Raw genomic sequence first — 7,250 nt, 5'->3', positions numbered from 1 at the left:
TTGCTGTTGCCAGCACAGCAAGGACATTTGCGACACTCACACTTTATGCAATAACTGTACACAGAGTACATCTGCAGAGCTCGGTGAGGGGTAGACTGCGATAACGAAGAGTCCTGTCATAATTACCACCACCACCATATACCACGCATTCGGGGAACCAAGTTTAGGCCGCAATGAGTTCATGCGGTTTATTTCATACTATCGCTAGTACTATCGAAAACACTATTGGTAGCGCTATCGATAGTTTTCTCTTTACCATCGATAGTTCGATAGTGACTCAGCTATCCGTAGCAATATCGATAGTACTCCATTACTTGCGCAGATACCCAACTCGATGATCGTCCGCGCGTATTTCTGTCAATTTGAGGCACGAGAAACATAATAGCATCAGCGTCCATCTCCGAGACTTTGTACGCGCTTAGAATATTGGCAAACATGCATGTTGGCGGCACGGTAGCTTGTAATACTCTATCGAACTCTCAGAGAAGTGATAGTTCGTGCCCTCTACCAGCTTTTGTGCGTCATAGCTGATACGCGCCATGAATTCCCATGGTAAGGACGGCGCGGATTACTAAGGTTACTGAGGGCTTGCTGGAGGCCAGGATGTTATCATTCGATGATAAACGTGTTATTTACAACAACTCGCAACAAGATCTTGCGACATGCGCTTCAAAATTTGGCGCACCGAATTGCAGCGTACGTGATACATTCTGAGTCGCCATGGTACGGCGTTGGCGCTCATTTAGATACTATCCAGCGAAGCTGTATATGACTAGCTTCCGGTGGATCGATGTCCGAAGACCAAAAATGTGGGCCGATCCCCCCGAAGATTGTGTCATATCGGACAGACCCGCAGCGAAGGTGAAGCAGGCTTCAAGCACTCTGCCGCCTTGCAAAAATAATTTTAATACCTTGGGTTCAAGTACAACCCCTATCAAATATTCAGCTGATAAGAAGAGATACTGCACTTTGACCCATGTCGGCCATGTCTACGTTCTCACCATACACGTCTGCCCCAACCCGCGTATTCAATCTAATGCCTACCAATCTGAGTGTCTTCTGTCTTCTGACGTCATACCCTACGTATGCTCCTTTCCTCAGTTGTGCTCTGACTTTGAAAAGGGTAGGCCGCGTGCTGTACGGCCTGAAGAAGAACAGCATGCCTACCAAGAATGACGGTGTGAACAGAGAAGGGGATGGGTGCGGCGGCGGGGGAAGGAGACCACCAAAGATGAGCGGGCCGCGGACGCCAAGCGTAAAGAAATGCGAACCGTCTATGTGGCCCCGATCCTGCAAACTTGGAACGTTTCTCCGGAGCAACAGTCAATCACCACATACACTGCTTCGCTGGTGATCCGCATTCACATAGTGGAATGGCACTGAATTTTTAATAGCGAAGCTGTTTAAGCCAGCCGTTATTTGTGGTTCGTAGCAAGAAACTTATTTGTGGTTCGTAGCAAGAAACTATGGTCACAAGGCGAGCGTCGTAACCACTAGGCTATACAGCCACGCTTACAGAACATGCATTTATGTCAACCATATGGGCGCTATAAAGTAAAATGATTTCAAAGTGTTTTGATTCCAAACTCCTGACGTCAAATTTACGTAACCGCCGACGCAAGCATATTGCGGTGACCCCCATTGTTGTCTGAACTACCCAATTAAACACTCTCCTCGTTTATAGGAGGTGACCTTTGTTGGCTTTCAAAACCAATGACATTGTCTGCACTCAGCGTTTTTTTTTTTATCTAATAGGCTGACAAGAGCCGAGGAGCACGCTCTAGTGGAGAGGGTTTCAATGGGGCCGAGCCAGCACAGTGAAAAATATAGATAATCGCATGAAGAGGGTGGTTCCGGCTTCTCCGATTGGTCCGCTTGGCCTTACTTAGCTTGCGGTGGCTGGTCTAAAATCGCAGCGGCGTGAAACGGAAGGACAACAATGCCGCTAAAACGAATTGTCAGCAATGAAGAGTTGGCAGAGCGATGTGGTATGCATGCCGAAATGGCTTGATAACGTTTAATGCCACGCAAAAAGGTTGACCATGCGCAAATAAATACATGCTCATCGGCAGGTGCGAGTAGCGAGGACCTGAGCGATCGGCGGGCAGCCATCTTCTATTCCTTTCGGAACGGGGCAGTCTGTGGCTATTCAGAAAATTTTTCAGTTTTTTTCGGCATATTAATGCATTTTTTTTCGCATACCCGTCACTTTGACGTGGTGAGTTTTCATGGTTTTGTGAGGTCGCATGACCGACAGGCGAAGTGGGCATAGCCAGAAAACATTGGACCAATAGCAGAGGGCTAGTGGTCAAAAGGCGTCGAATCAGGAATGAATATTTTTCTTCTGTGCGGTTTAATCCTGCATAATCAGTGTGTACACGTCACATCAGATGGGGAGCTATCGCGGTTTTTGTGACGTCGCGTAACAGACAGGCGAAGTTGGGAGTGGCCCGAAAATGTTTTGACCATTCGTGGAGGCTGATTGCAGAAATTGGAATGAAAACAGTTTGGAATCATTTTACGTTATAGCGCCCATATGATTGCGTTCGAGCGTCGTCGTCTTCGTCCACAGCTGGCGCATTAGCACGCTCGTGCTCGGCGAGGTGACGAGGTTTTGCGCGCTATGAGAGCAAGAGAGATAGAGACTCATTCACGGAGTGGGTCTGCTGCAACGCGTTGTCGGTGTTGCAAGCTATGCAACGCGAGACGCGCGAAAAGAAGTTAGCATCATCATGAGCAAGAAGATAAGAAGTTCGCGCACGCTTCCGGAAAATGCTGGGCTACGATCGCCTAGCTTCGCTGTTTCAAGCTTTGCGCGGCCGAGTGCAAGGATATGCATTTTTTATATAATTATCAAAACAGGATTTTAAAACAACGGACAAGGTAGCACTCGGTCGTGCAAAGCTTAGGCACAGTGAAACTGTCGATCCTCAAGTCTTACTGGCTGCTACAGCTAAATATTAACTTGGTTGCTGCTAGGTCTCAACTAGGTTTAACTTAACTACGCATGTAGGAAGGTATTCTCGAGCGATCATTTTCGGAGGTATACGTTCCCTTTCGCGACATTTCGCGTCGGCGCCTACGAGCGACAGCGTTCCTGGCATGCCCCAAACGCAAGCAGGCTAACCAAGGTTGGCACAGTGCCAAGAACGCTGTTGCTTGCCAAGGCCTAACACGTTGGCGACATTTCACGTGACTAGCGCTGGACGCGTCGGCGCCTACGAGCGACAATGTTCCTGGCATGCCACGAACGCTGGCAGGCTAATCAAGTTTGGCACAGTACCAAGAATGCTGTTGCTTGTCGACGCCAAACGCGTTGGAGGCTAGCCGCTCAAAATGAATCGACCAGCTTCGCTGTGTCTTGAGCTTTGAGCGGCCTAGTGCAAGCTTTCGCCTTTTAAAGACGATAGTCTTTCTTGAGGAACTTAAACGCTGAAAATTTGGTCTGTCTGTCTGTCTGTCTGTCTGTCTGTCTGTTTGTCTGTCTGTCACCCGATTCAGCCACCCGGCCAAAATTGGACCACTTGCTTACCGCCCACACTACTTAAACTGGTACGGCTGTTCATACTTGTGAACGTTATCGATCACAAAGTAAATATTACGCATATCTGAGGCGCAACATCACTAGGTAAGTATTAGGAGGTGTGTTCCTTTAATAGAAAATACATAGATACGTAACTCTAAAGACCCTAGTTTCTTAAGCTGCGCTGAAAATGCATGCTATGCGCGCCGATGAACGACGTTCCCCGACTGCGCGCCGACGAGCGCCCTCTGCCATGGAGAAAGGAAACCCTCTGCACAAGCTCATGTTTCCCGATGCATTGCCAGATGGCGTCCATGTCTCACGCAGCGCCTCCTCAATTTTATCAATGCCAGCCAGATGCGGCCAATTCAACATAAAGGAAGCGCTGTCTGAGGCAGGGCAAAACATAAATGGCCGCTTGAAGAAATAATGCGGTAAAATGAAATCTGTTCAAACAAACCTTCATGCCAGCACGGAAATGGTACGAGAACAGCATCACGGGTGGCCGCGGATCAGACCAGCAGTCATGTAGTACGGCCGGCAGAAGACTATCGTCTTTCGACGACATTTACAGCGAAGCACGCAGATACGCCGCAAATTTTTTTTTGTCTCCTGGCTCAGCGCGCCGAGAGAGAGACAGAGAGATTGTGGTTGTGAAGTGGAAGAGGCGCTATTTTCTGCAGCCCAAAGTCAGCGCTCCTCGGAGAGAAGAAAAGCGGTGGTCGGGAAGGGAGGGAGCTGGCGAGGAGGACACCGCATGCGAAGCGCCGCCCTCCTCCGACCTCCTGGTTGCCGTGGCTACGGCCCAGCAGTTCCTTGGTACCAGCCACAAATTACGGCTCACATAAACAGCTTAAAAGCGTTGGAGGCTAGCCGCTTGATATCAATCGGCCAGCTTCTCTGTGTCGAGCTTTGTGCTGCCTAGAGATCCGGCGCCGCCTGCTTTGTTATAATCTCAGGTGTACTCCTGAGGTCATCTCAGGCGTACTCCGTTTGCCGGAGCAGTACTGGTAACAATCTATCGTCGCGACGAGAAAAGCACCCCGCGTTTTCTGCAACATACCGCGCCCGTGCGAGGAGAATTACGGGGCGCCAACGAGGAATCTGCCCAACTTTTGTCTGCCATAGAAGTGGAAGAAGAAATGGTTTTTATACGTCTACCTACTTGTTTCCTAGAAACGGACAATGAATAAACGGAAGAAGCGGACCCCTTGGAAGCTGCGGTGGTGGGTTCGCCCGGCTTAGCAAAAGTGCGAGAAGTTGGGCCACCCCAAGGCTTTGTTGCCGCACCTCCAGTCGCGCGACCTTGTAGAGCAAGGGGTGGTTCTTGGCCGCGTCGATCAGCATCGCAACCTACACCTTTGGTGTCATGTTCAATTTTAAGACCGGATGTTGGGCAAAGTTTCACTCCGTCGCAGGCGAGCGCGGCCGAGAGTTAGCAGACAATTGGCGGCGGTGAGAGTCGTGCTTCCGGAAGTGGGTAATTGCTATAAAATTACGAAACGACGATTTCTGCTTACTTAAGCCTTTTTATTCAACTACGTCAAATAAATATCAGCAGTGACAGTAGAAAGAAGCCCACCGATTTAAAAATTCTTCTTGATTGATGTCAGCTATTGGCCAATAACATTCGCATATGGGAATCTGCTTTATATGACGAAAAATGGCAACCCAAAAAGAGTTAGAAGGCTGCTGTTGAAAAGAGAGTCTTTGAGTAAAAAGGTGATTCACGATCCGCTTCCGCGTTCCACGCATCGCGAACGACAGCATAATTTGGATGAGCTGTTCACAGTAGCGTATGCTATCCCAGGGACATCAGCGGTGAGCCAATTGCGCCGTCATGCTCCACACCACCTGCCTTCGCCCGAAATTGCGCGGTGCGCGTCTTTAGTGGCAACTGCAGAGCGTGGTCCAAGAGGCTAGTTTTATCCATTCCGTTTCAGTGACCACCCCCCGGAAACTAGAGAATGTTTTGGCGCAGCCAATCCAATCCGTTTCAGTGGTCATTGTTTGTGCGCGGTGGAAATTCGGGGTTCGACGTCTCTTTCGACTTACTGGACTTATGACTGCCGTGAAATGAGCAAAAGTAAGTATTTTCAAATATTTCAGTTGCAATATGCGCATAAGTGAATTGATCGTATACAAGGGGGGCAAAAAATATTTTTTCCCGTTCCCGGTCTATTCCGAATCCATGAGAACACGGTCGCCGACCGATCAGACCGTGCAAGCTTCCTATATATGCCGTTTTCAAAAAAGAAAAAAGATTTTAATGGGATACACTGTTTATTGCATGGTATACTACCAAACGATCTTATTAGTGCCACTTATACTTTGCGCTCCCTAATGGTCAATGCTACGCGGTTTGTTTTGTTGCGAAGATACAGAAATCAAGAGGGACCACGCTGTGCGTTCCTGGCACCACAAAAATAGCCTGGAGCTCACAGCAACGCGCAATAGTTTTTAGCGGCTCTCCTAAAAGGTTCTAGTGAGGTTTCCGCATCACAGATGGGGCGTAGCTTTTTGATAGCGTATTTTTTTAATAATCTGTGATCTGATCTCCGGTGACTACCGGCGGCTAATTTACAGTGCGATACATTGACAGTCGGTGTACTCGCTGCCGTAAAGCCTTTGGCTCCCACCTGTAGCTAGGTTACGGCTTCTGGAAAAAGTTTTATAACTAGACCCTGGAGACCTTGTCACTATGATATTTGAGACCTTGTCACCATGATGATAGTTCAGAAACAAAAGTGCTAACGTATGGAAATACAAAAATCTTTACCATTTACGAAGGTGACAAGTGAGGGTGTCATTAGAACACGAAATCTGCGCGAATTCATTGGCTTCTTAAATAAACATTGCATAGAATATATGAGTGTGTCCAGTAGTTATTAAAAGTGCTATTGGCCTGAATAATACTTTGTTAAAATCATGCTGTTTTAAATAGGTAAATCTACCCTACGCACTGATGTTGAAAATGCAACAATCATCATGTTCGTGCCATGTTTTGTTTAGGTGTTCTACCCTATACGCACCGACGTTTGAAATGCAGCAGTTTACATGTTCTTGCCCTGTTTCGATTAGGCGTTCTAGCATCAATGTAGGTTGAGCTTTCAGTTTAGACTAGTCCTGAAGACCTTTAATTTTCCGAAAATGCAAGATATTTGCATTCAGTATAGGGTTATATTTATATGTGGTGGCTTGAGACAGTTCTACAGTGTTGACTGAAGTACGATTTTTCACCTATTGGTCCTATTGTAATGTATTTTGATTACGTCATGCTTTCCAAGCTGCTTCAAATTGCAATTCTTCTGCTCGAATGTAGACAATTCTTGCTCTAACGCTGCTCCAAATGTTAATGTTTCTCCACCAAAGCAATCCAGGCCACTTCCATCCCTGTACCCGCAGACTGTCTTTTCACCAAGCCTGAGAGGTGGTTATCACAAAAGAGCGCGTAATAAAAGCCCGTGCCGTGGGTCACGCAAGCCAGCGAGAGAAACATGCCGGCCCCGCAGCAGCTTCAACAGAGGGGGAGAGCGCATACGCCTCAAACATCCGACGCGACCAATGCAGTCTAGACGTCAAGAAGCATCGACGAGGCGACGGTAACCAGGGAGAAAGAGAGCGCGCGCGCGCCGGGACACCTTCTCACCCGGCGAGTCGAGAGAGAGACAGAGAGAGAGCACGTGAGCGTGAGATAATGCCTTGGTTACGTAATGTCTCTATGACT

General features: G+C 48.0%; 1 non-coding gene across 1 annotated transcript; it reads right to left on the bottom strand.

Annotated features, from left to right (window-relative positions):
* Positions 1–804: 804 nt before the first annotated feature.
* On the bottom strand, positions 805–987 carry LOC119459771 (U2 spliceosomal RNA). Its single transcript, XR_005193799.1, has one exon. It is a non-coding gene; the product is annotated as a U2 spliceosomal RNA (small nuclear RNA).
* Positions 988–7,250: the final 6,263 nt, after the last annotated feature.

Source organism: Dermacentor silvarum, chromosome 7 (assembly GCF_013339745.2).
Source record: "Dermacentor silvarum isolate Dsil-2018 chromosome 7, BIME_Dsil_1.4, whole genome shotgun sequence".
In the NCBI taxonomy this organism is placed as follows: Eukaryota; Metazoa; Arthropoda; class Arachnida; order Ixodida; family Ixodidae; genus Dermacentor; species Dermacentor silvarum.
The sequence above is the reverse complement of the archived record's forward strand: the minus strand, read 5'-3'. Positions and strand labels throughout refer to the sequence as shown.